The 27,961-nt window shown below is 45.1% G+C and overlaps 2 pseudogenes; both read left to right on the forward strand.

Moving 5' to 3' along the window:
- Positions 1–1,411: 1,411 nt before the first annotated feature.
- Positions 1,412–12,047, forward strand: LOC141041773 (protein neprosin-like; annotated as a pseudogene).
- Positions 12,048–14,770: 2,723 nt separating this feature from the next.
- LOC109750465 (uncharacterized) lies at positions 14,771–27,729 on the forward strand (annotated as a pseudogene).
- The last annotated feature ends 232 nt before the right edge of the window (positions 27,730–27,961 follow it).

Here is a 27,961-nt window from a genome sequence, read left to right on the forward strand (position 1 = left end):
AACATAGTTTTAAAACACGAACATTTTTTGAATTTGTGAACAAATTTTAAAAATTATCAACAAATTTTGAAAATGGGAACATATTTTTTTAACCGAACATTTGTTTGTGAACAAAACTTAAAAATGAGATCGCTTTTTAAAATTTAGAATATTTCCAAAATTAAGCGAAGAATTTTTATAATTGTAAACTTTTATGGAATTTCTGAACAAAAAAAATTGAAAATAGGAAAATTTCTAAAAGATTGAACTTTTTTTGGAAATTATTTTTTCTAAAATTTCTGAAAGATTTTGTTAAAAACAAATTGGCAAGAAGAAAGAAAATAAAAAGTAAATAAAAGAAAAAAGAAACAGAAAAAGGAAACAAAAAACAAAAATAAAATACGAAAAAGAAATATAAAGAGAAAACCGACTTAGAAACCTTCTAGATGGTTCGCAAAATCGGAAAAACCGGCTAGGAGTAGCATAGAAGTTTCCCAAAACCGGTATGAGTTAAACGCTAAACAGGTCAGCCCACTCCGGAGCGCTCGGCGGATAACCTGTGCGTAACCCCGACTATTTTTGAGAGAGCTCCTATACGATGAACATTTTTGAAAATATGAATATACACGCTGAACAATTTTCTGATACGCACTGAACATTTGTAAAAGAAAGTTGAACAATTTACGAATACACACTGAACATTATGTAATATATATACATTGAACAAAATTAAGGAACATATTGAGCATTTGTATATTCGTTGAAAAAACAAAACCGAAAGAAAAAAACCAAAACCAAAAGAGGAAAACAGGACAAAAACCAAAAACCAGAAGAGAAACAAGAGAAAACCAAACCAGAAGAAACAAAACAAAACTATAAGAAGAAAACCGGAACAAAACTAGAAAAAAAAAACAAAGAAAACCAAAACGTGGAAGAAACAAAACTAACGAAAGAAACAGCAGCGAACCCGTAGTGGGCCGGCCCAACATGCACGCGAACGGAAACAGCTTGCCGCACACGGGCGTCCAATAGGATTCGCCTATTTTTGATGCAGAGAACGGCAAATAGGGTTTCCGCTGGCGTATGGCCAGAGAGGCGACCGCCCAGGGCCCAGGCCTGGGGAGGGGCCCATAATCTGCTATGCATGTAATGTATAGCCCAGCAAGCAAATAGGTAGGAAAAATATGAGGGAGGAAACGAACAAAAGGAGGCCCAATTGCCTTTGGCTGATTGCTAGCGCTAGGTGAAGTCGGCCGGCACGCATTTTTTCCCCTCTCGCTAGGGTTTTGTATCCTCTCGGCGACGGCGACGCCCTTGCCGTAGAGATCTGATCTCCCCTGCCCCTCTCTCCGCCGGCGAGCCGCGGGGATCGGGATCGCTACGGAACGAGCACCGCCCGTGGAACGCAACACCCCCCGGGCCAGAGGAAACCATGGACAAGTCTGCGTCGAGCTCGGGACAGGCCATCACCGACCTCGAAGCAATGATGGAGGAGCTAGGATTGAAGGAAGAAGATCTACAGGATGTTGTAGTGGAGGATGACGAGTTGCCTAAGGAGGCGACTAGATGGATGGCCCTCGCTAGGGTTCACACCGACAAACCCTACAGTCAATATTGGTTCTTCAGATACATGAGGGTGGCTTGGGATCTGGCACAAGAGGTGAAGTTCAGACCCCTTGAGGATAATCTCAATACGCTCCAATTTGTATGCCTAGGTGACTGGGAACGGGTGATGGGAAAGGACCATGGCAGTAGAAAGGGAAGGCAGTCGTTCTGGAGGCATATGACGGATTCACAAAACCATCGCTCGTGGAGCTCAACAAGGTTGATATTTGGATCCAAATCCATGATCTTCCTGATGGTTTCTTCTCAAAGGTTAAAGCCCTGTCATCAACAGTGGGAGAATTCATATTTGCGGAACCAAAATCTCAGGACTTTGAAGGTAATTTTGTTCGTGTCCGGGTGAGGATTGACGTCACCAAGCCTCTCAAGAGCGCGGTTTCGCTAGTGGTTAAAAAGAAGGATTCAATAGAACGAGTAATTTTCAGAGTCAAGTATGAAAGGCTACCGGATTGGTGTGCTGTTTGTGGAAACCTTGGGCATCTGTTCAAGGAGTGTGGAGACGGGGTTCACCCCCCGAAAGCGTTGGTCTTCAAGGACCTAAGGGCTACATGGTTCAGAGGTCCAGGAAGAGGGCCGGGAGAAGGAAGTGGAACAAGGGGTGGACGAGGCAGAGGCCATGGGGGTAGAGGCGGTGGACGCACAAGCTCCCAGTTCAACTCATATGATCATGAGGAAGAGAGCAGCGAATACACAGGCAGGGATGTGGCAATGGATGATGCAGATGGGAGCAAGAAAAGGGGAGCACCGGCAGGGGTAGACCTGAAGAACAACCAGATTGTCCCAGTTTCTGCTAAGCAGGGAAACATTATGTTGCTCCTGCTGCCAACTGAGAACCCCAGCAGCCCTCCGCCGAAGCAGGACCCAAAGAGAAACAAACCAAGTCCACCGACCCCGACGAAGAACACAGCTACCACCAACAATCTTGATGCGCGTTTGGCGGGCTCCCTAGGGGAGTCGCGCCTAGCGCAATGAGTCTTCTATGTTGGAATTGTCGCGGGGCTGGCAAGCCCGCGACAATTCGCGAGCTTCGTGATATGACGAGGCAACTTGCCCCCTCTATAGTTTGTATCCTTGAAACCCAAATAGAGGGATCGAGAGTTGAGAATTTGGTAGGCTCACTTGGTTTTAATAAAAGTTTTGCTGTGAGTAGTAGTGGTAGAAGTGGGGGTCTTGGTATTTTCTGGAATGAAGAAATAAATCTTGAAGTTGTGAGCTACTCAGAGTATCATATTGATGTGACGGTGGATGATATGGTTGAAACAAAAACAAGGCTAACCTTTGTCTATGGGGAAGCACAAGTTCCCGAGAGATACAAGACGTGGGGCACGCTGAGAGGGATAGTTGGAGCAAATAATCTGCCTTGGTTTGTTTTGGGAGATTTTAATGAAGTGCTACACTTGCACAAACATGACGGTGTGGGGAATCGCAGTCAGGCGCAGATGGATGCTTTTCGGGACGCGCTGGATACTTGTGGCCTTACGGACATCGGCTACAAGGGAACCCCATGGACTTTTGAAAAAAGGTGGCAGGCGGATCGTACACAAGAGTGAGACTGGATCGTTGTGTGGCCAGCCCAGCAGCTATGCTTGCTTTCCCCGGCGCGATCCTTGAGCACAAAATTGCAGCTACTTCCGACCACGTACCGATCCATCTACGTTTGCATGACTCCACATGCAGGCGGGTCCCCCGGCCATTTAAGTACGAGCTTTGCTGGGAGAGGGAACCGTCGTTGTCCACGGTGATAGAGACCGGCTGGGCCCAGACTCCCGGGGAAACAGTTGACGAGTTGCGACAAAAAATGCATGCATTGTCGGGGAATCTCACTACATGGGACAGAACCCAGTTCGGCAATGTACGCCAGGAGATAGCGAAGCTGTGAAAGGAGCTACAGGCGATGCGGGAGATCCAAGGACGATCTGGACCATGCAGAGAAGAGACAAAAATCTTGGACCGCCTGGTGGAACTGTACCACCGCGAGGAAATCCTCTGGCGCCAAAGGGCAAGATTAGAATGGTTAATGCACGGGGATAAAAATACTTACTTCTTTCATCTACGTGCTAGCAAGCGGAGGAGAAAAAATCAAATCAAGAGCTTGGAAAGACCGGATGGCGAGGTGACAGACAACCCAGTTGAAATGGAGACTATGACCAGGGACTTTTACAAAAATATGTATACCTCTGAAGGCGTCTCGGATATGGACCGGGTCTTGTCTACGGTTCCGTGCAAGGTGACAGCAGCCATGAATACCCAGCTTAATGCACCGTACACTGCAGAGGAGGTCAAATGTGCTCTATTTCAGATGTTCCACACTAAGGCACCGGGGCCTGACGGGTTTCCGTCCCACTTTTTCCAGCGTCATTGGGAAGTGTGTGGTTCAGATGTAACCAAGGCAGTACTAAGAATAGTTGATGGCAGAGAGTCAGCCTCATGCATCAATGACACCATACTGGTCCTAATTCCAAAAGTGAAGAACCCGGCACAACTGTCACAGTTCCGACCAATAAGTTTGTGCAACGTTCTTTACAAAATAGCATCTAAGGTAATCTCCAATCGTCTCAAGCTAGTTTTACCGGAGATAATTTCAGAGGAGCAATCAGCTTTTGTCCCAGGAAGGTTGATCACGGATAATATCATCATAGCTTACGAATGTCTGCACTTCATGGAGAGAAACAAGGCTAAGAAACACCAGTCATGTGCACTCAAACTTGATATGATGAAAGCATATGATCGGGTTGAGTGGCCCTATCTGAAAGCGATCATGCTAAAGCTCGGGTTCACGGAAAGATGGGTGAGTATTATAATGAGCCTGGTGACTACGGTCAAATTTTCAATTATGTTTAATGGGACAAAGCTCGAAGAACTTTCACCATCACGAGGAATCAGACAGGGGGACCGTATTTCCCCGTACTTGTTCTTGCTAGCAGCAGAGGGCCTTTCGTGCCTCTTAAAATCTCAAAGAGAGTCATCCAACTTATGTGGTCTACAAGTGGCAGCTTCTGCACCGCATGTGAACCATCTATTATTCGCTGATGACAGCCTGCTGTTTTTTAAGGCAAATAGTACGGGTGCTAATGAGGTGAACCAGCTCTTGGACACATATTGTCAAGCCACGAGGCAGCGGGTGAATTATGCAAAATCTTCTATCTACTTCAGCAAGGGTGTGCCTGAAAGCACAAGGAATGATATTAAGTCTGTTTTGAATGTCCCAATGAGACCCTCAACGAAAAGTACTTGGGGTTGCCATCTGATGTTGGGAGCTCAAAAAACGGAGCATTCAAATATTTGAAGGACCGCCTTTGGAATAAAATCCAGGGCTGGTTTGAGAACACCATGTCGATGGCAGGGAAGGAAGTACTAGTTAAAGCTGTGGCCCAAGCAGTCCCGATCTACTCGATGTCATGCTTCAAATTAACTAGAGGTTTGTGCGAAACACTTGAACATGTTGATAAGAAAATTCTGGTGGGGAAGCAAGGAAGGTAAAAGGAAACCACATTGGGTTTCTTGGAAAACTATGACACATCCTAAAGGAATGAGGGACTGGGTTTCAAAGATATTGAGATCTTCAACCTGGCGCTGCTAGCCAAGCAGGCCTGGCGGCTGCTACAGAACCAGGAATCTCTAAGTGCAAGGATTCTAAAAAGTGTGTACTATCCTAACATCTCTATATTGCATGCACCCTTGGGCTCACATCCGAGTCAGATTTGGAGAGATGTTGTAGAAGGCGGAGACGTCTTGAAACAGGGTCTGATCAGAAGAATCGGCAATGGAGAAACGACTGACATATGGGCGGATAATTGGGTCCTTCGCGATCACATGCTTAGACCCTACGGAAGTCTGATTCCTAACCCTCTGGTGCATGTCTCGGAGCTGATCAACTCCACAAATGCATCATGGGACATGCAAAGGCTGCAGCAGGTTTTCATGCCGATGGACATCCAGGCAATTATTCAGATTCCTATTTGCACCCGAAATATCAGCGATTTCTGGTCGTGGCATTTTGAAAACAAAGGAAACTTCTCGGTCCGATCAGCCTACCGGATGCTGGTCTCAACAATCCAACTTAGGGAAGCATGGCTTGAAGAACGTCCTGCCTCCTCGAGTACGTCGGCTGAAGAAAGCTCCTGGAAAATTTTATGGAAGACACATGTTCCTTCCAAGATAAGCATGTTTCTCTGGCGCCTGTCGAAGCATTCCCTCCCAACGGAAGATGTGTGTTCCCACAGAAAAATGACGGACTCTTCTTGCTGCGGACTTTGCGGGGCGGAGGACTCGTGGAGGCACTCTCTCATCAACTGCACCGTCGCGAGATGTACTTGGGCACTGGTGGATGAGGAGCTAGCGCAGCAGCTGCTTAGCACGACAGAACCGAATGCAAAGCAATGGCTATTTATCCTCATGGAATCCTTGCAGCATCACCAGTCCGTGCTCATCGCTGTAACTTTATGGGCAATATGGTCATCTAGGCGCCAAGCGATACACGAGGGCATGTTTCACTCACCTCAAGCGACTTATTTATTCATCAGAAGATTCATAGCTGAGCTTGACATGTGCAAGGAAAGCCGCCCATCAGTTTCTGTTGTGCCCCCAAGAGAGCCTAGACGACTACCAAAGATCCCACCACCGGGTTTCGCAAAGATTCATGTGGACGCGGGAGTTCGTCCGGGCAAAAGAGGGTCAGCTGCAGCAGTGTGCAGGGACAGACAAGGGAACTTCATAGCAAGCTCATCTTTGGTGATCCCAGGGCTTGACGATCCAGCCACCCTCGAAGTGATCGCATACCGCGAGGCCCTTGCACTCGCTGAGGACTTGCATCTACAAAGCTTCATCGTGGCCTCGGGCTCAAAACAAGTTATCTCAGACATCAACAAGGACGCTCGGGGAAGATACGGTGCTATCATTAGTGAGATCCGTAGTCAAGCAGAACCTTTTCAATGTTTCTTTACTTTTGAACGTAGGGAAGTGAATGTAGAAGCTCATAGCTTAGCTAAATTTTCTTTGTCTTTGGATTCGGGACGCCACTTCTGGTTTGACCAATCCCATGATCTTAACCGTATCCCACATGTTGTGGAGTTTGATGAATAAAATTTAGTTCTACCCCTCAAAAAAAAGGTGAAGTCGGCCGGCCGCACGCATCAATCGCATCGCTTTATGCCTTCGTCTCTTCCTCAACCGTCGGCCGTCGCTCGGGATTCTTCGTTGGCTAGGTCTTGCGCCGCTGCCATGCGCCCTTGCCGGCGACCTGGAGTGCCGCCGTCGCGCTGCGTTGGCCCTCACGTCCGGCCATCCGCGAGACTACGGCCACGAGTTCATTGTCCAGCCTTTCACAAGTAATTCATCCATCGCTAGATTCAATGCAGATGATTAGGGTTCTAATGTGTAATTTTAGGACTTCGGGGCCATGTCGTCTGAGTTTGCCCTAGGGCCTTCCAAAACATAGAACCGGCCCTGATTGAGCCTTCCCAAGTTGCAATGAATAACCAAATAAGTATACCATACTCATAGAATTTATTCAAAGTATAGCGAACCATATGATTCAGCCTTTTAAAATCAACTTAATGACACAAACCACTAAATGGACAAGAGACACTACTCACCGGTAGCTGAATTCTTGATAGGGACGGTACCAGCTATTTACATGAGACCCCAGTGCGTTCACCAACATTTGCAACACCGAGGACGAGCGTTCGAATCCCTGCGCAAGCGAAGTCCTCCACATTTTTTTGGTTACTGCGCGGTGGTCGGCCCCACTTGTCATCGCCCCTGGAGGTCACCGTGGATGCCTCCCGCGCCAGTCAGCCCCAGCGAGGTCATGGGCCCGCAGGTCAGCGGTTGCGGCTATAGAAGTCCTCGATCAGATTCAGCTACAGATCTGGATCTGGCAATTTTCACACCAGGCCCCCTCTATTTTTGGTTTTGATCTGACAAGTCCCTGTTTTGGCAGAAAACACCCTAGTTTTAGAATGGCAACAACTTGGTCATTTCAAATCCAAATTTAACAAATTAAATATATATTCCTATCAAGAAAGTGTGTTCTATCCATTTGTAAACTTTTCCCATTGTTTTGGTTAATTGAAATTGGTGCAATTAAAATATATTTTAATTACTCCTTAAAGCTTGCAAAAATCATAACTTAATATCTATAAATTTGAATAATATATTTTCCACTGTTTTACTTGTAGCTAATGCGACGTCACACTAATGTTGCAATATATTTTTGAATATTACCACAAATAGTTATTCAGTTGAAATACCTAGTCTCTATTACAACAAGATGGTTGCCACGCGCAACGAAATTTGGTTGTCGCAATATCGCTACCATATTGCAACGCCGATGCAGTTTGTTGCAATAGGTAGCCACTTTTTTGCTACAATATTTGTAACTAATGTAACGTCACGCCGGTGTTGCAATATCTTTTCGAATACTGCCACGAATAGTTATTCTGTTGAAATACCTAGTCTCTATTACAACAAAATGACCGCCCCCGTGCAACAGAATTTGTTTGTCGCAATACCGCTACCATATTGCAACGTCGATACAGTTTGTTGCAATATGAGGCCTGTATTGCAACAAAGTTAGTATTTATCGCGACGAAGCTAAGTTATGGCAAAATGTGCAGCCTATTACCACAAGCGGAGAATTTGTGGTAATATTGTGTTTTATTACAACAAAACGTAGTTGTAGCAATAAATTTTGTTGCAATAGACCGGAATCCTTGTAGTGCTTGGATTAGTGGGGGGATCAAATTTCTCTTGGTGGAAGTGTAGATCGAGGCCTTCTCAACCAATCGCTAGAAAATCAACAAATTTGATTGGCTAGGGAGAGAGATCGGGCGAGAATGAGCTTTGGAGCAACAATGGAGTTTAGGAATGGGAGAGGTAAGTCTTCTTGGAGAAGAAGACCTCCTTATATAGTGGGGAATCAAATTCAACCGTTATCCCACAACTCAGCCCGCATAGAGCGGTACTACCGCTCATGGGAGCGGTACGACCGCTCGAGGCAGTAGTACTGCCGCTTGGCCCAGTGGTAGTACCGCTGGTGCTGCGCACAGAGAGAGAGGAGAAGGGGCGGGAGAGAGAGAGCCCCTGAGCGGTACTAGAAGCGGTGGTAGGGCGGTACTACCGCTTACGAGCGGTACTACCGCCCCTACTGCCGCTCCTACTGCCGCCCATCCCGACACGATAAGCGGCGCTCTCGAATCGAGGCGGCACTAGCACGGCACCAGAGAGGTACTACTGCCTGGAGCCCCGGGCGGTAGTACCGTTGTGACAGAGCGGTACTACCTCATGTGGTTCTAGGCGGTACTGCCGCTCGGAGCCGCGTTACTACCGCGGTTTCCCTATCTTGCCCACTTCCAAGATAACGGAGGATCCTCCAAAGATGCAGGAAAGATTAGGGGGTGCAAAGGGGACGTGTACGTGTTGATTCCACCCTAGCCTTTCCGATACGAACCCCCTCTGGATAGTACGGTATCTCCTACGACTCAAGTCCACCAAAACTGAAACGAAAGAGAACTACACCGTCTTCACTTTAAACACCGTGGGGTAGAAATCGTCTCGTGCCATATAGATGAATATCGGAAATGCTCAATGCACATGATTAGTCCGTAAACGCATTGTCATCAATCACCAAAATCATTAAGGGAGAAATATGCCCTAACAAAATCGAAGGGGGCAGACTAAGGCATAGCCTAGTGGTGGGGAGGGGTTGATGCCTTCCCACCCACCCAGGTTCAAGGCATAGTACTTGCAATTTGGGTTTGTTGCATCAATTATACTGTAGGGGTTCCCTTACAGTCTTTCTATCAAAAAACAAAATCGAAGGGATGCTACAACTTGCAGTGCCCAGGATTTGTTCCTGCAAGTCGAGCTAATCTAGTGCGTGGACAAGCCATGGCTCCTCCATCAATTTATGGCGGACAAGACCACTACGTTAGGCTTAGCCTCAACAAGGTGCACCATTTGTCCAATTCTGGAGATTACCATATCTATAAAAATTCACAAATGTGCTACTACTTCTACAATAAGTAGATGATACATGCGCGTTCCTGCAGCAACCTCATCGAATGAATCACGTAAATAGATGCTATAAGAGCAACTACAAAAGAGAAAAAGGTTGGATTGTAGTTAACAGAATTCCATTTTTCTAACAAAAATGTGAAACATGAACTGCATAAGGTATCCTCAGAGTATCCAACATATAATCCATTCATGACAACAAAAAATAAATGCAAAAACAGTAATTTATGATGGACATGCATGACTTGCTGGCGTGGCAGGACTGCATGGATAGGAAAAACAAGCACACATAGAAAAGAAAAGTACACTTATAACTAACATGTATGACTTATTGACGTGGCATGGCTGCTTGAATAGGAAAAATAGGCAGTGGATTGCAACTATTTAAGAATAGAGGATTAAAATTAACAAAGATAGATTTTATGAATGTTAAAATTAGTTAGGCATAAATTCACATGTTTACTAAGTACCATGCTTTGTATTTTATTAAGAAAATATGGAACATTGGAATCTAGGAAATTGTACGCCACCAAAGATTCTTGCAAATAACATGTTCTCTACTCTTCTCGTACATGAAATTTATTGTTCACTGATGTGATCAATCCGTTGTTGACTACAGGATCGAAATTCCAGAGATTGGGTTGTGTACCGTCACGATTTACAAAAACCATCATTCTTGGGACATTCTTCAAATAAGCTTTGCCCCGGAACACCACGTATACAAGCCTTGCACTACTAGAAAAAGGCCTGTTAGTGACGCACCTATTTTTGCCATTAATGGCGCAATATAGGTGCGCCACTATTACCACGCCACTAGTAACAAATAGTAATGGCGCACATTTGGTGCGCCATTACTATGCCTAGAAGTGCGCCATTACTATCTGACTTAGTAATGGCGCACCACATAGAAGTTCGCCATTACTAAAAAAAAATTCAAAATTTTTTCAAAATTTTTTTTCAATTTATTTTAAAAAAAATCAAAAAAAAATTCGTTTTTTTCTTAATATCGGGTCACTATGGCTTAATCTCGAGTCAATATGCTTAATCTCAAGTCAAATCGCACTCCATGGTCAAACAACCGGAAGGTCACCCATCCTCACACTACTCCAGCCCGAGCACGCTTAACTTCTCGGTTCTATCCAACCCCAGGACCAGCTCACTTAACAGGCACTTGTTGATATATCTATCATATCAATCCTATTAAACCTTATTGATGTCTATGACTTTGTTCATGTTCATGAGTGTGATGAAATTTTGTAAAAATATTTCAAACTTCCCGGTCATATTACGTATCATATTTTGAACATTTTTCAAAAAAAAAAATCGAAACCAATTTTTTTTCTGTTACTAGCGGCGCACCTAGCGAATGGTGCGCCATTACTAAGTTTGAATTTTTTTCCATTTTTCCCCCTCTAGATCTTAAAAGCCCCGTATCTTTTATTCTGTTAGGTTTTTGGGGATTCTGAAAATCTTCAACGGGGTTCCATATAAAAAACTTTTCGAGTAGATGATTTTTCATATAAAAACTTTTTAATCCGAGTTCATATGCAAAAGTTATGCCCATTTTACTAAATTCCAGAGAGATTTTGCAAATAAAGTCAAAATTCATATTTGTAAATTTTCCCAATAACTAGACCACATATCACGTGGGAAACTTATTTTCTTTTAGTTTTTTGACATTTCCATCATTTTCTTTTATTTTATTTTTAAACTGAAAAGGCGGTCAAGGGGGTGCATTTGGTTATGGCGCACCTTCACAAAGTGCGTCATTACTATGTGTATGACTTGGTCAAAGTTAGTAATGGTGCACTTAGTAATGGCGCACCTACACAAAGTGCGCCTTTACTAAGTTTGACCAAGGTTTGACCCAGTCATACACATAGTAATGGCGCACTTTGTACAGGTGCGCCATTACTATGTCAACTAGTAATGGCGCACTATCCCCTGGTGCGCCACTGCTAACAATTTTTTTTTTCAAAACTAGTAATGGCACACCACACACCAGGTGCGCCATTAGTAATATGTCAATAATGGCGTACCTGTATCTGGTGCGCCACTGCTATATATCAGTGGCGCACCACATACATGGTGAGCCATTAATGTCCATATTAGCTATAGCCGTTTTTCTAGTAGTGTTGACTGGATTCGTGAATTACTTCAAGAATGCATATGGTCCACCAATGGGTAGCGGCCACTTCCCCGATTATGACGATAAGAAATCTGCGTACTTCAAGCACATTCAGAATTACAATCCAAATGGTCATTCTTCCGACCTCTTTGGCATTCCCATGGTCAAGTTAGTTGATAGGCCAGATTGTTATAGAGCAAATAATTTATTTCTCCAATATAAGAAGGGTTATATGTTCAACTATGGTGGACCAAGTGGTTGTGTTGGTTGATAACAAAAGTTGTGTCGCCATTTGGAATCATAAATAGAACATATGTTACTTAATTGTCAAATACTGTACCTTATTTCATTCATTTTGTTCCAACTTGGTCTTGATGTTGATTACACCATCGTCCCTAGTTTATTAAATTATTGGTTTTCACCGCCACTAGTAGAAAAAGGGCCTAATGTGAAGCTCATTAGTCCCGGTTTGTAATTGAACCGGCACTAATGTGACCATTAGTGCCGGTTCCAATGGCTAGGCGGGCGGCGCTCATTAGTACCGGTTCGTGACGAACCTTTAGTACCGGTTCGTGCCACGAACCGGTACTAAAGAGGTGGTGGCCTTTAGTACGGGTTGGTGGCTCCAACCGGTACTAAAGACCCCCCCCCCCTTAGTACGGGTTCGTGCCACCAACCGGTACTAAAGGGGTGCGCTGCCACCCGTAGTGCACAATGTTTAGTCCCACCTCGCTAGTTGAGAGGAGCTCGCACCGGTTTATAAGCCCCGCCGCGGCTACCATGTCGAGCTCCTCTCTAAGCAGGCCTTTGTGGGCCTATTGCAAGTCTTCTGCCCTGTGGGGCCTACTGGGCCGTACGGGCCTGCATCCTGGCCCAACTAGAGGTTGGGTTTCTAGTCGTATGCAGGCCGTGCCGGCCCAGTAGGTGGGCTGTTTTTGCTTTATTTCAAAAAAAAATCATTTAGTCCCACGTGGTGGCCCTTTAGTGGCGGTTCGTGTTGAACCGGTACTAAAGGGGAGGCTTTAGTCCCCACACTTTAGTGCCGGTTGCAGAACCGGCACTAAAGGGCCTTACGAACCGGTACTAAAGCCCGGTTCTGCACTAGTGCGCGCACTTAAGTCATTCCCAACACGTACACTTCTGACAGGAGCTAGGTGACGATAGTAAATCAAATTAATGAAACCTCAAAGAAGCAAAGACCATATGATCGGACCCGTATCGGCCCAAGTATGGGGAAGGGAACCTAGGTAGAAGTAGAACACTACCAACCAAGGTGGTATATTATCCATCTGATGAATTAGGAATCCATGTGGGATAAGTGGGAGGCGGCCAAAATGTTGCACACCAACTCGGTCCAAACTCCTTCCCCCGAACGATGAATGTACCGACATGGGTATTGCCATACCGGGGCTATATATGGCTGGCAGTTGCCCGTAAGGAGGTTATGCAATCTACAGCTACTAGAACCCTAGATATTTCAGAGTATAACGCCGAGATCAATACTTGGATCACGCCGCTTTCTGCAAACTATGGACTACTCGTATATTACAAAGGGGCATACTTGGGTATATTCGCGTGTTGGATGTTATGAACACCCATAGAAAGCGCCGGTGGTGGAAGTTTACCGAATCGAGCGTGTTGGAACTTTTCTTCAGTCAAATGTGATCATGATGCTGCCCGGTTGTACAGGCCATGAATTGCTTATTTTCCTGCGAGACATGACTTCCAACAAGACTTGCAGTCCACCAGGCTAAACATAATAATAGTCGTGTCTGAGACAAAGTTGTCATTTGCTCTGAGACAAGGTTCCATATATGTGTATACTCATAAGAGACTGACTGACCTGGAACAACATATTATCTAATGATTAATAGATGGAAGTATCCTTTTCAAAGTTATGAGAGGTGCATTGAAGATACCCTCGAATTACTGTGCTTCTTCGCCGCATGCATAAGTGTCTACTGCCTTTTCTGCTATCTTGTACTGTACATCTTTATGCACTGCTATGAGCTACCAAAGAAGTATGGAAGCAACAGTAATAATTTGCACAGTTTTCACTACTTGTAAATTACAAGGGGTGCATGCCTGGGCATATGGTCGTGTTGGATGTTACACGGCAATCACGTACAGAAAGCGCTAGTAGTAGAAATTTAGCTAATCAACCCACTTGAGCCTGGAACTTTTCTTCAGTCAGTGTGGCCATGATGTTGCTTGGTTGTACCTCATTTTTTACTCAGATGTATGACTTCCAACAAGACTTGGGGTCCAGGATTTGTATTGACCAAAATTCAACATACAAACCTTTATTTTTAACATCGATAAAATTCCAGCACGGAAATTTCCCCCCAATTTGCATTGCGCCACAAATCCTTGAGCTAAATCTTACGTTCTATATACTAGCTGAAAAGCGAATAAGAGTTAAACTTTAGAGAATAGCTCAAGATAAGCTGGTCCAATGTCTTCATGGAGTGGCCATAACTGAAGCAGTTACAAGTTACATGATCAAATAAACAAAGAAATACTGTCAAACCAATCACAGGAGATACTATCAAATGAAAACTCTACTGCAATGTTAACTCAAGTTCATTGAGTGCATAAGTTGTAGACGGAGGAGAATTCGGAAAGATATTATCAGTATATGTACGCTGTGGGTACCCTTATACACCTGCCTTCAAATGCTTTCAAAATAAATTCCACGGCCATGAGGAAAGAAAAAGAGGCGACACTGAAGACGAAAAACAGGTAGCCCGGCAGCAGCTGCCAAAGTAAAGAAAAAAAAGCTTCCACTCAACTCCTTTTTGGGAAAAAATAGCCTCCACTCAGCTGTTGTGCAGCTTCCACTCAACTTCTTTTCGAAAAAACGTCTGCACTCAACTGGTGTGTGTTGACTGGGGAGCTCTTAAAATTGGGAGACATGCTGGTTATATACTCATCAATGTAGTTGCATTATGTATTGAATCACATCCCCCAACCAAACACATTCTCGAATTCCAGATGCAAACACTAGGCAGCAAAATGAGACCTATGTTGTACCTCTGCCTACTGCTGGTGCCATGCCTTCTTCTATTGGAAGAAGCACATGCGGCGCGCCATGGAGGGATCTCACTGAGGTCTCAACACATGGCCCTCCTCCACTGGAAAGCTACACTTGCAAGCCCACCACTGCAGATGAGCTCTTGGCAGGAAAACACCAGCCCGTGCAACTAGACGGGCATCGTGTGCACGACTATTCGGCATGGCCGCCGCATGCCCTGGGTGGTGACCAACATCTCCTTGCCGGATGCTGGCATCCATGGCCAGCTTGGTGAGCTCAACTTCTCGGCTCTTCCATTCCTCCCACAGATTGACCTGCATAATAACAGTCTCCGTGGTGCACTACCCGCTAGTATCGGCTCCCTAACAGCACTTTCGGTACTTAACCTTCACCACAACCAGATCACAGGCAAAATTCCTTACGAGATTGGTGACCTACAAAGTCTCAGGCTGCTTGAGCTCTTATTTAACAGACTCACAGGACATATCCCTGCGTCTCTGGGTAACCTAACAATGTTAACTTATCTTCTCATTCACCAAAACATGATATCAGGGCCCATTCCTGAGGAGATAGGAAACCTTGTCAACCTACAAATTCTAGAGCTGAGCAACAGCACCTTAAGCGGTTTGATACCAAAAACCATTGGAAATCTGACCCGACTAAACACTTTGTGCCTGTTTGGTAATCAACTTTCAGGGCCAATACCCCAAGAACTAGGCAGGCTAGTTCGTTTGCAAATTCTTCAGCCACTGGTGCGTGTCGGTCCTAAACAAACGGTTTTTTACCCTTTTCCGCGACGGCATTTGGAACCGTCGCCAAGTGAGTGTGGGCGATAGGGGGGTCCTTCCCACACGACCTAGAAACCGTCGGGGATAGGGAGCTTTGATGCATACAGTTGTCCCTATATAACCGTTTCTGATATCTCGAATATCCCAAACGCTTCATCATTGCTACTCGTTTGTGCTCGCATTGCCATCGCAGTCGGAGTTTTGTGGTTCTGCCTAAAACCAGGCAGATTCTAGGCACGGGTGCTTTCCAGGCAGATTCCAGGCATGGGAGATTTACGATGCCTGGCACATCACAAACAGTTCATGATTATAAACCGTGTACGATAGGTAGACAATCACACACATTTAGTTTTCCCGCACCGTATGTGATAGTGTCTGACATCACACACGCTTTGCAAACGGCAACTGTGTGCATGCTTGCACACGTTTCCTCTCTGTGAACTGTCTCGGATTATGGTGTATATCGCAAACGTTTGTGTTTTACCAACCGTGTGTGCCGTAATGACCTGCACAACGTAATTTCGCGCTAATTTAATTACTACTATTTAAAATTGTACCTAATTTAAACTTGAAAGTAGGCTATAGCTTTATTCATATCCATCAGGTTCAAACAACCAATGCATTATTCGATTCACAGATACATATGTTTAAGAATTACAGAAGCACCAAATAAAGAATGATGTACCAGGGTTCTATACTTGTACTATTACAGATGGTAAAGAAAGAGGCGACAGACATTCCAGTTGCTGAACAAGGTGAAGCGGAATGGCCCTATTGTGCTCTCCTCGATGCGGCATGCAGGACTCTAGTCCAACCCCTTGTGAAGGCCGGCCGCCAATCATGTAGTTTGAGAGGTAATCTTGAGTAAACTGCTTCAGGATCCACTGCAAAAGAAAAAAGGTTCAGATATTGTCATCTAACACAACTCATTACGGGCAGTAAAAAGAAGGCTACAGGGTTCTTACTTACCATCCTGCAGTTCACTGTTGTCTTGCATAAAGTGTAAACAAATAGTTCGGTTCACATCTTTTGACCCATTTTAGTAACAATCTTTATCAGTTTCCTCACTAGATGTTGGTTCATGAATATCTCATTGCCCCATGCGCAGAAAGGGTCGAAGTGTGGATCTTTGACAATGATATATGTACCTAGAAGCACCAAGTTAATATTAGAAGCTAAACAACAATTGAAAAATGATGTAGTACAACATTCCATCCATCCCATTATATAAGATTTTATTACATGTATATCTAGACATCATCAGAACATTAAGGTAACACTCTTCCTTGTTGCTATGTAGCCTGGGATTGCATATTTAGTCACTCACTACAATGCATGTTGCTAAACAACAATTGAAAAACGAAAAGGCATGTTAACTGCAATATCCTTAACAGCAACCAAATATCGTAATTCATAGTGGTATTGTTGAAACTGTTATTGATGAAATTGAACTGCACAGCAAATAGTTGCACATATAGAGCGTCACATTGTGAAGAACTGAAATAAACAAGTCATAAGGACATCTCTAGGCGGTCCTTAAAAAGTTTAAAGGACTAAAACCCTTAGTGGATATATGTATACTCCAGCAATTTTTGGCCTTTTCTAGTCGATCACCTAAACTTAAGGTTGTAAACTTCAATTTGATCAAGTTCAAAGCAGGTTCAACCGAAAGTAGCATGCATTCAAACATAAACATAGATAGTTTTGCATAACAGAACATAAAACATAAATTTTAACTAAGCTAAACTACTTTCGGTCGAAGTAGAGGTCGAGCCAATCCTTCCTCGTCATGTACAGTGTGCCGCGAGCCGGGCCCGGGCCAGTACCGTCGTCGAGGTCGATGGGGAAGGCACTCCTCCACTCGTCGATGTCGATCTCCTCGTCCTGGGGGCCCACCTCGACGCCCTCCGCGCTGCCTTCGACCTCGTCATCAGAGGAGAGCGCGATAACCTCGTCGCCCTCCGCGCCGGCAAAGATCGCCCGCTCCGCCTCCACGAGCTCCGGGTGCTGCCGGCGGAGCTCTTGCATGTAGGCCTCGGCGGCAGCCTCGGCCTCGAGACGCTCCCACGCCTCGCGGTCCTCCCGCGCCATAGCCGAGCTCACCACCCCTGGCTCCGGCGGAATGAGGTGGGCCGGACGTGTGCCGAAGGGGAAATTGAGCCTAGCCGTCGCGCCGTGGTAGTGGACCTACCAGCGGTCGTACTCCATGGCCGCGAGCTCAGCCGTGTGGAAGCTACCGAGCCACCGGCGGGTGTGGGTCTCTCGATCTGTAATCTCGGCGACCCACGTCCCCCACCGCCACTGTCGGACCCCGAGGTAGGACTTCGTCGGCTGCCGGGTCCGGGGAAGGACGGGGAAGTCTTCGAACCGGCGTAGGGGCGCGGCGGTGGGCGGATCGGGGGACCGGCGACGGCGGATCGGGCCCGCGGAGGACGACAGGGACACCTCGGTGGCCACCTCGCCGGCGTCGGGCGAAAAGGCCGCGATAAACCTCTTTTTGGCCATTGGCTACTCGAGCTCCCCGGCACACAGGCAAAGGTGGAGGATGGAGGGGCCGGCGATGGCGGCGACCTACTAATGGTTTCAAGGGTTGTGTGTGTCTCGTGAGTGGAGGTTGTGTTTGAGGGAATACTGCGGCAACTAAAATTTTTACTAGGCGAGAGTAACAAGGCGGGGCTACTGAAAATTTGGATCAAGGGCGAGCAGATATTTTTGAGATTACGAGGGATGCAGAGGCGGGAGTAAAATGCCGGGGCTACTGAAAATTTGAATCAAGGGACTGAAGCAGAGAGGGATGCAGAGGCGGGAGTTTTGGGGGAGCAAGCTCGTGTGCTTGACACGCCGGCTGTGGACTGTAGCCGACGCACCTTCTCGCGTAAGACATAGGCGTACTATACACCGACGATGCTCCAAGATATTTGTACTACATCTCACATGGTTGGTGAGAATAAACTGTGTGGGATCTACTTGATTTGAATTACAAAATAAGGTCACAGCGGCAATGGACGGTGTTTGAATTGCTAGACCTTTTATCTGAAGTGAACATGCAACTGTATGTGTGTCGTAAAAGAATTGGAATTATTCAGGGTTCGTCTGGACATTTTATACATTAAACCGGTTTTCTAGCCATTTCAGGTGCACAATTCAAAATTAAACTACATGCACATGCTCTGGTGCATAATTGGTTGAAAAATCAAATCTGTGTCCTTCAGTGCATGCTTAGGTCCCATGGAAGAAATGGGAATGAATTTTTCGGGGTTCGTTTGGCCTTTTGTATACATTAACTAGGTTTTCTAGGCATTTTATGTGCATAATTCAAATTTGAACTACAAGCACATGCTCCAATGCACTAAAGTTGGTTGAAAAATCACATGTGTGTCCTTGGGTGAATTTCTAGGTCCCATCCAAGAGATGGGAATGAATTTCAAACACCAGGGCACTGTTGATTACCGGCAAAACATTGTGATACCTGATTTTTAAATTCTAGTAAATCCAAAACTCGTCTGAAATTCATGAAACTTGGCATGCTATCATGGAGCGGCATCAACATGCCGTGGTGAAAATTTTGTCCCATTTGGGGCAGGTTTGGGTATAAGCTTCTCACAACAAGCATGATGGTTTCAATAGGGCATGTACCACCTTTGGGGACGAGACGATGTCTGTTGCCTCTTATTGCTTTCAGAAAATTTCTAGTGTCAACATAGAACAACAGGAGAGTTGTGTTCAATCTTGGAATTTTTCGGGGTTCGTTTGGCCTTTTTTATACATTAACTAGGTTTTCTAGGCATTTTATGTGCATAATTCAAATTTCAACTACAAGCACATGCTCCAATGCACCAAAGTTGGTTGAAAATTCACATGTGTGTCCTTGGGTGAATTTCTAGGTCCCATGCAAGAGATGGGAATGAATTTCAAACACCAGGGCACTGTTGATTGCCGGCAAAACGTTGAGATGCCTGGTTTTTAAATTCTAGTAAATCCAAAACCCGTCTGAAATTCATGAAACTTGGCATGGTATCATGGAGCGGCACCCGACATGCCTTGGTAAAAATTTGTCCCATTTGGGGCAGGTTTGGGTACAAGCTTCTCACAAATCAGAGCTTCTCACAACAAGCATGCTGGTTTCGATAGGGAACGTACCACCTTTGGGGACGAGACGATATCTGTTGCCTCTTATTGCTTTCAAAAAGTTTCTAGTGTCAACATAGAACAACAGGAGTGTTGTGTTCAATCTTGGAATTTTCCGGGGTTCGTTTGGCCTTTTTTATACATTAACAGGGTTTTCTAGGCATTTTATGTGCATAATTCAAATTTGAACTACAAGCACATGCTCCAATGCATCAAAGTTGGTTGAAAAATCACATGTGTGTCCTTGGGTGAATTTCTAGGTCCCATGCAAGAGATGGGAATGAAATTCAAACACCATGGCACTGTTGATTGCCCGCAAAACGTTGAGATGCCTGGTTTTTAAATTCTAGTAAATACGAAACTCGTCTGAAATTCATGAAACTTGGCATGCTATCATGGAGCGGCATCAACATGTCGTGGTGAAAATTTTGTCCCATTTGGAGCAGGTTTGGGTACAAGCTTCTCATAAATCAGAGCTTCTCACAACAAGCATGATGGTTTCTATAGGGAACATACCACCTTTGGGGACGAAACGATATTTGTTGCCTCTTGTTGCTTTCAAAAAATGTCTAGTGTCAACATAGAACAACAGGAGTGTTGTGTTCAATCTTGGAATTTTTCGGGGTTCGTTTGGCCTTTTTATACATTAACTGGGTTTTCTAGGCATTTTATGTGCATAATTCAAATTTGAACTACAAGCACATGCTCCAATGCACTAAAGTTGGTTGAAAAATCACATGTGTGTCCTTGGGTGAATTTCTTGGTCCCATGCAAGAGATGGGAATGAAATTCAAACACTAGGGCACTGTTGATTGCCGGCAAAACATTGAGATGCCTGGTTTTTAAATTCTAGTAAATCCAAAACTCGTCTGAAATTCATGTAACTTGGCATGCTATCATGGAGCGGCATCAACATGCCATGGTAAAAAATTTGTCCCGTTTGGGGCAGGTTCGGGTATAAGCTTCTCACAAATCAAAGCTTCTCACAACAAGCATGATGGTTTCGATAGGGAATGTCCCACCTTTGGGGACGAAACGATATCCATTGCCTCTTATTGATTTCAAATGTTTTCTAGTGTCAACATAGAACAATAGGAGTGTTGTGTCAATTTTTGTGATTTTTTGGGGTTTGTTTGGACATTTTTATGCATTAACTGGGTTTTCTAAGCATTTTATGTGCATAATTCAAATTTGAACTACAAGCAAATGCTCCAATGCACTAAGGTTGGTTGAAAAATCTAATATGTGTCCTTGGGTGAATTTCTAAGTCCCATGCAAGAAATGGGAATGAAATTCAAACACCAGGGCACTGTTGATTGCCGGCAAAACATTGAGATGCCTCATTTTTAAATTCTAGTAAATCCAAAACTCGTCTGAAATTCATGAAACTTTGCATGCTTTCATGGAGCAGCATCAACATGCCGTGGTAAAAAATTTGTCCCGTTTGGGGCAGGTTTGGGTATATACTTCTCACAAACCAGAGCTTCTCATAACAAGCATCATGGTTTCGGTAGGGAACGTCCCACCTTTGGGGACGAAACGATATCCACTGCCTCTTATTGCTTTCAAAAAAATTCTCGTGTCAACATAGAACAACAAGAGTGTTGTGTCAATTTTTATGATTTTTTAGGGTTCTTTTGGACATTTTTATCCATTAACTGAGTTTTCAATGCATTTATGTGCATAATTCAAATTTGAACTACATGCACATGCTCCAGTGCATATAAATTGGTTGAAAAATCGAATATGTGTCCTTGGGTGCATGCTTAGGTCCCATGCAATAAATGGGAATGAATTTCAAACACTAGGGCACCGTTGATTGCCGACAAAACATTGAGATGCCTAGTTTTTAAATTGTAGTAAATCCAAAACTTGTCTAAAATTCATGAAATTTGGCATGTTATCATGGATGGCGCCCGACATGATGTCGTATTTTTCGTGTATTTTGAGAGAAGGCACACTCGAATAATGACAGCCAAGAAAGTCATTTTGAAAAAATAGCTGCCACTTAATATCTCAAACGTTTGTATAATTCAAAACGTGTGCGTTCTGTTAACCATTCACGTGACGCCATGTGTCTTGGTTTTAATGGCTGTAGGAGGTGCCGTGCGGACAGCTGCTTGACCTTGACTAAACGGGAGGCGTGCAAGCGCAGTCCGGTGCGCAGGCTGACTGAGAGGCGTGCAAGCTGTCCTCCAATGCGCAGGCTCACTGGGAAGCGTGCGAGCTTTACGCTGCGCAGGCTCACTGGGAAGCCAGCCCTTTGACTTCCATGGCCGCCCGTCTTCCTCTCCATTAATGGCGCCCGAGCCACTGTTTAATACGGGCGGCCTTACTGTTCGCCTCCCATTCCCCTCCCCCCCAGACCTCCACCGCCATGGCGCAGAATGATCATCTGCCACTAGTCTTCAAGTTTGGTGAAGTCGACTCCGAGCCGGAGGAGATAGAAAATAAGGAGGAATGGGGCCTCATGGACATGGCCCAGAACAAGCTGGCCGCGGCGGTTTCTGCCCCCGCTCCCGCCCCAGCTCCCATCCACGCGCCCGCGCCAGCGACCATCCCCGTAGCATTGATGGGCTGGTCGCCGAGCACTATCGCAGAGCTGGAAGCCGCGGGCGTCAGCGAGGTCTCCGCGGACCCGCGCGAGCTCGTGTACATGCCAGCGCCAGCGCCCTTGCCCGTGCCCGTGCGCGCCCCTCCACCCACCGTGCCGCCGGCCCCCGTGCGTTTGGCTGCACCCGCCGCGCCCGTGCCGTGCCCGTGCCCGTGCGCCTCCCCCCCCCCTCAGCGGCATGGGACGCTGCCGTCGACCGCTACCTCTCAGCGGCGCCAGTTGCCGTCCTCCCGCGCCTCGCCCGTCGATCGGCGACGACATGATGTTTGATTTACAAGTGAAGAACATTTTGTGCTGCCTTGAAGACTTCAACAACAACGTCCCGGAGGACGACAACGACGGCGCGTCACGCCGCCTCCGCCGCCGCCGGAAATAGTTTTTTTGGGGTTTAATACTGTATCTCGAATTCTCGATCATATGAATATAAATTCGTAGTGTGGCTGAATTTAAGATATGGTTTGAACGAACTTGCGTTTTTCTCTCTTAATGTACAGACTTATCAAACGATTTTCTTTTGAAAAAACTTCAATGGTTTTTAAATATAAAACACTCATCGCAAACGTTTTCGTTAGAACACCCGTATGCAAACCGACAGCTTCCCCAGGAAGCCAAGGGAAAATGTGCCGAGCAGGATTTCTGCATCCCTTCAACGCAAACGGTTGTGTTGCATGACCCGTGTGCAACCACGTACAAACAATTGGGTAAGATTTGTTTTGGGTATGTTGCCATTTGTCAAACTGGAAAGATTGACATTTATTTATCTAGTAACATTGCCATTTGTCAACCTTGTAACACTGCAATTTGTCAAAATATGCAGCTACAAATCACTAGCACTATCTAATTTTTGCAACTAAATCACTAGCACTACTCATATGGACACCACTAGCAGGCGTGAGTTCATGGACGCATATGCAAATGTACCATTGATTACATACAACAAGTCATCAACCCACAACGACAACGAGGATACACGTTGGATTATAGATCATTTCCAACAAAACATTCTATTAAAGTTTTTCTCACACTACAAATAACAAAGCGATGAAATGAACTTCAGCTCAACCACTCGTCGGCGTTGGAAACGCTTGCTTTGAACCAGAAGTGATTCTCTGGGAAGGGCTAGCTACTGTCAATCTCGAGACCAACGCAGGACTGATCATTCAGGCTGAAGCGGCCTATTTCAATACCCATATTGGGACGGTAGGGAAGCATAGTAATGTCCGAGGTATAGATACAGTTGCTTCTCATAAATGGTAGTAACGTTGTGTCAACAGCCGCTGGATCGCCTTCCACCATCATTGGATAAAGCGAGTTTTCTCCAAGACTTTCAATACTGAACCAGGGAGAAGGTGTTGGCGCTAGTACACGAGTATCCATCCGAATACCCTGCAACGGATGTTGGAATAGGTCCGGAGAGTGCGACCATACGAGACAATACATGCTTCCTCAGTAACATCGGCAGTGCCCCAAGAAGAGGTGATCCATCGGAATAAGTTGCCAGGCGCCACTGAGTATATGGGTCCTCCTCGTCCTCATGCTCGTGAATAAAATTTTCAAGTATAGGTGGTGGAATGTTCACAGGACCTTGGAAACACAAGGAGGTTAATTAGTAAAGAAAAACTAGCTAACCCGCATGCATGTGGATGAAACAATTATAATTACGGTGGAAGACAAATGTACCGAAATCATGAGGATTCCATGCAAAAACAGTGCCACGAGTGGTGGCAGCAAACACAAGACCCTCGTATTGAATTGCATCACAGTACTCATCCGTGTATAGAAACTGATTTTTGAGCAATATCCATCGAGTCGACCATGAAGGACGGCAACAAGCTTGTCGAAGATAGCGACAACATAAGCATTCCTATAACCCCAAGAGCGGTTGGGAACTCAACAAATTGCTATCTTGCGTAGACGACAGTCAGCATGATCGTATTTGAACTCACGTAGAATACCGGTGTACTCAACCTCTGGGCAGTCGTCTGAGATTTTTCGAAGTGGAACCCGGTGACGAGTGTACACATTCACAAGTTCCCACTCGCAGTTGTACCCAATATAAACAACCCAATCTCCATTTGTGCCTGCCCAAGCCTTGCCCTCAAGCGATGGCATCTTAACATCATAAGTATCATTATCAAGCAGCATCAACTTACACAAGGCGAGGCTTCCCTCGTCCCCGCGCCGGTCAGCAAGGTCACGGCAAAGAAGATAGGGGAGATCAAACCGCTCCTGAACCCTTGGGTTCCTTGTAATTATGTTATTAGTTGAGTCGAGAATGGTCTTGAACGAACCTGCCATGCTAACCGAGGTGATGACGTCGCACCGATCAATGAGTTCCTCCACCGCGTCATCATTCAGATCGGGGCAAGAATAACAGGGTCGTTTCCGGCTTGTTCCCTCCATGGAGAAGACGATCAAACAATGGCAGAAGGAAGGGTGAAGCAAATGGAGGAGGGAGGAAGAGCTAGCGTGCGACAGCAGTTCCAAATCGAGAGGGAAAGGCGAAGAGTCGGTGGACGGTTGCGAGCGAACGGTTGCCACGGAGGTCACACACTGACGACAAGGGTCGAGTGAACCGCATGCAATCCCATTGCACAACACACACGTCTTGTTAAGTTGAACCGTTTCTGTACTCTTGTGTCAACGCAAACAGTTCATCTGAGTGAACCGCATGCCGTATATCCCACACACCTTGATCTGGCTGACCGTTTCTTTTGTGTTGCCTAATCACAAACAGTTCATCCGAGTGAACCATATGTTGTATATCGCACACACCTTCATCTGGCTACCCATTCCTTTTGTGTTGCCTAATCACAAACAGTTCATCCGAGTGAACCGTATGCTGTGTATCGCACACGCCTTCATCTGGCTGCCCGTTTCTTTTGTTCCTCCGCATCGCAAACAGTTAATTGAACTGAACCCTATGCCCTTCATCGCACACGAACTAAAACCTGAACCGTGTTTGATGCATCCGTCATCGCAAACGTTTTATACATTTCTGACGGTTTACATACAGCACCGTTTGCGATTATGGCATCGCACACAGTTTCTCGAAGGGTCTCTGATTGTAGTGTCGCGTTAGCAGCATCCTGCAGTAGTGAGCTTTGTTCAATTGCTTTTTGAGGTCCAATTCCAATCTTCATCAGAAATCTCATAAAGATGAACATTCTAACTCTCTGTGAAAATCAAATCACAGGCTCCATCCCACCGGCAATAGGCAACCTCACTATGCTCAATGAACTTTTTCTGTTTACAAATCAAATCACAGGCACAATACCTTCAGAATTGGGCATCTTGCCGAATCTCCAGAATTTAGACTTGTTCGACAACCAAATATCTGGCTCTATTCCTGACAGCTTAGGAAATATTTCCAAGCTAGTAGTACTACAACTCTGGGAAAATCAGATAACCGGCTCAATACCAAAATCTTTTGGGAAGTTGCAAAGCATCGAAGAAATACAAATCTTTAGTAACAAATTATCAGGTTCTCTTCCTCAAGAATTTGGAGATCTCATAAACCTTGTTGTACTTGGGATGTCTAACAACTCACTTTCAGGACCTTTACCCGCAAATATATCTTCAGGTGGCATACTTCAATATCTCATGGTCTCTTCTAACATGTTCAATGGCCCCATTCCAAGGAGTTTAAAGACAATATAGGTTTGGTTCGACTTCACCTTGAGTCAAACCAACTAACAGGCGACATATCTCAGCATTTTGGTGTATATCCACAACTCACAGAGATGCGCTTGGCATCAAATAGACTGTCTGGGCCGATCTCACCAAATCTAGGTGCATCTTCCCTGCTAATAGTACTGGATCCGGGAAAAAATGTGATCACGGGTTCCATACCTCCAATCCTTTCTAAACTGCCCAACCTAGTAGAGCTAACACTCAATTCTAATAATCTCAGTGGTGAGATCCCACAAGATATCTCCACTTTAACAAATCTATATAGCCTGAACTTATCAACAAACCAGTTATCTGGATCCATACCTACACAGATAGAAAAGCTAAGCAGTCTAGAATACCTTGATATATCTGCAAACTTACTGAGTGGATCAATACCTGAGCAACTAGGGGCCTGCATGAAACTAAGGTCCTTGAAGATCAACAATAACAACTTCGGTGGGAGTTTGCCTGGAGCGATTGGAAATTTAGCAGGCATGCAGATCATGTTTGATGTGAGCAACAATAACCTCAGTGGCGTGTTGCCACAACAACTTGGGAAGTTGGAGATGCTAGAATTTCTGAATTTGTCACATAATCAATTCAGTGGCAGCATTCCATCCTCCTTTGCAAGCATGGCGAGCCTTTCAACACTTAGACGTGTCCTACAATGACTTGGAAGGTGTCACTGCTGAAGCAAGGGACCTATTCTCTGTTTGGAATTTTGATGGAAGATTAGCATTTGATGATATTGTAAGGGCAATAGAAGACTTTGATGATAAGTACATCATTGGAACAGGGTGATACGGCAAAGTCTACAAGGCACAACTGACGGGCAGCTGGTTGCTGTGAAGAAGCTTCATCAGACCGAAGAAGAGGTGGATGATGAAAGAAGATTTCGTAGTGAAATGGAAATCTTAACACAGATCCGACAACGAAGCATTGTCAAAATGTATGGATTTTGCTCCCATCCAGCGTATAAATTTCTCGTCTACGACTACATTCAACAGGGAAGCCTCCACAGGATATTGGAAAATGAGGAGCTAGCAAAGGAATTGGATTGGCACAAGAGAATTGCTGTTGCAAATGATGTGGCTCAAACAATATTTTATTTGCATCACGAATGCAGTCCACCTATAATCCATCGAGATATCACAAGCAACAACATCTTACTTGATACATCCTTCAAGGGTTTTGTCTCGGATTTCGGCACGGCAAGGATTCTTAAGCCCGATTCATCAAACTGGAGTGCACAAGCAGGAACGTACGGCTACATGGCTCCTGGTATGTACTAGCATAACCTCCCTTCTCACGTCAGAAGCATTCATCTCTATCCATTTGTTCATGATTCTTATAATCTCTACACTTTTGTGTAGAACTGTCGTACACATCTGTTGCGACAGAGAAATGTGATGTTTATAGCTTTGGGGTGGTTGTGTTAGAGCTAGTGATGGGCAAGCATCCAAGGGATTTATTAGATGGTAGTCTTTCTAACGGCGAACAATCAATGATGGTGAAAGATATTCTGGACCAACGGCTGACAACACCAATAACAACAGAAGAGAATAGCTTAGCTCTGCTCATCAAGCTGGCCTTATCTTGTTTGGAATCTTCTCCCCAATTAAGGCCAACCATGCGGGAGGCATACCAAACACTCATCCAACGACCATCTTCTACTTCTTGTTCCGTGCCTTTCAGCGCGCTTATATTACAGCAAGGGATGCATGCTGATATAAGGTCTGAATCCTAGTGAGAAACCAGGGCCTGTCAAAGCAGAGGCTGATTCAGATTTCCGATTTTTTACTCAAGTCACTCATACACCACCTATATATACCTCTTGTATGCCATGCCATGCCACACAGGATGAGTTGACGACTCATTGTAAGTCTATGTATTTGTAGACCACAGTTGTATGCCCGTGGTTTTCCATGTAAAAAAGTGTGTCCAGTCCCGTGTTCTTGATATTTCTCTGTTTCTTTGCT

Source organism: Aegilops tauschii, chromosome 1 (assembly GCF_002575655.3).
Source record: "Aegilops tauschii subsp. strangulata cultivar AL8/78 chromosome 1, Aet v6.0, whole genome shotgun sequence".
Lineage (NCBI taxonomy): Eukaryota > Viridiplantae > Streptophyta > Magnoliopsida > Poales > Poaceae > Aegilops > Aegilops tauschii.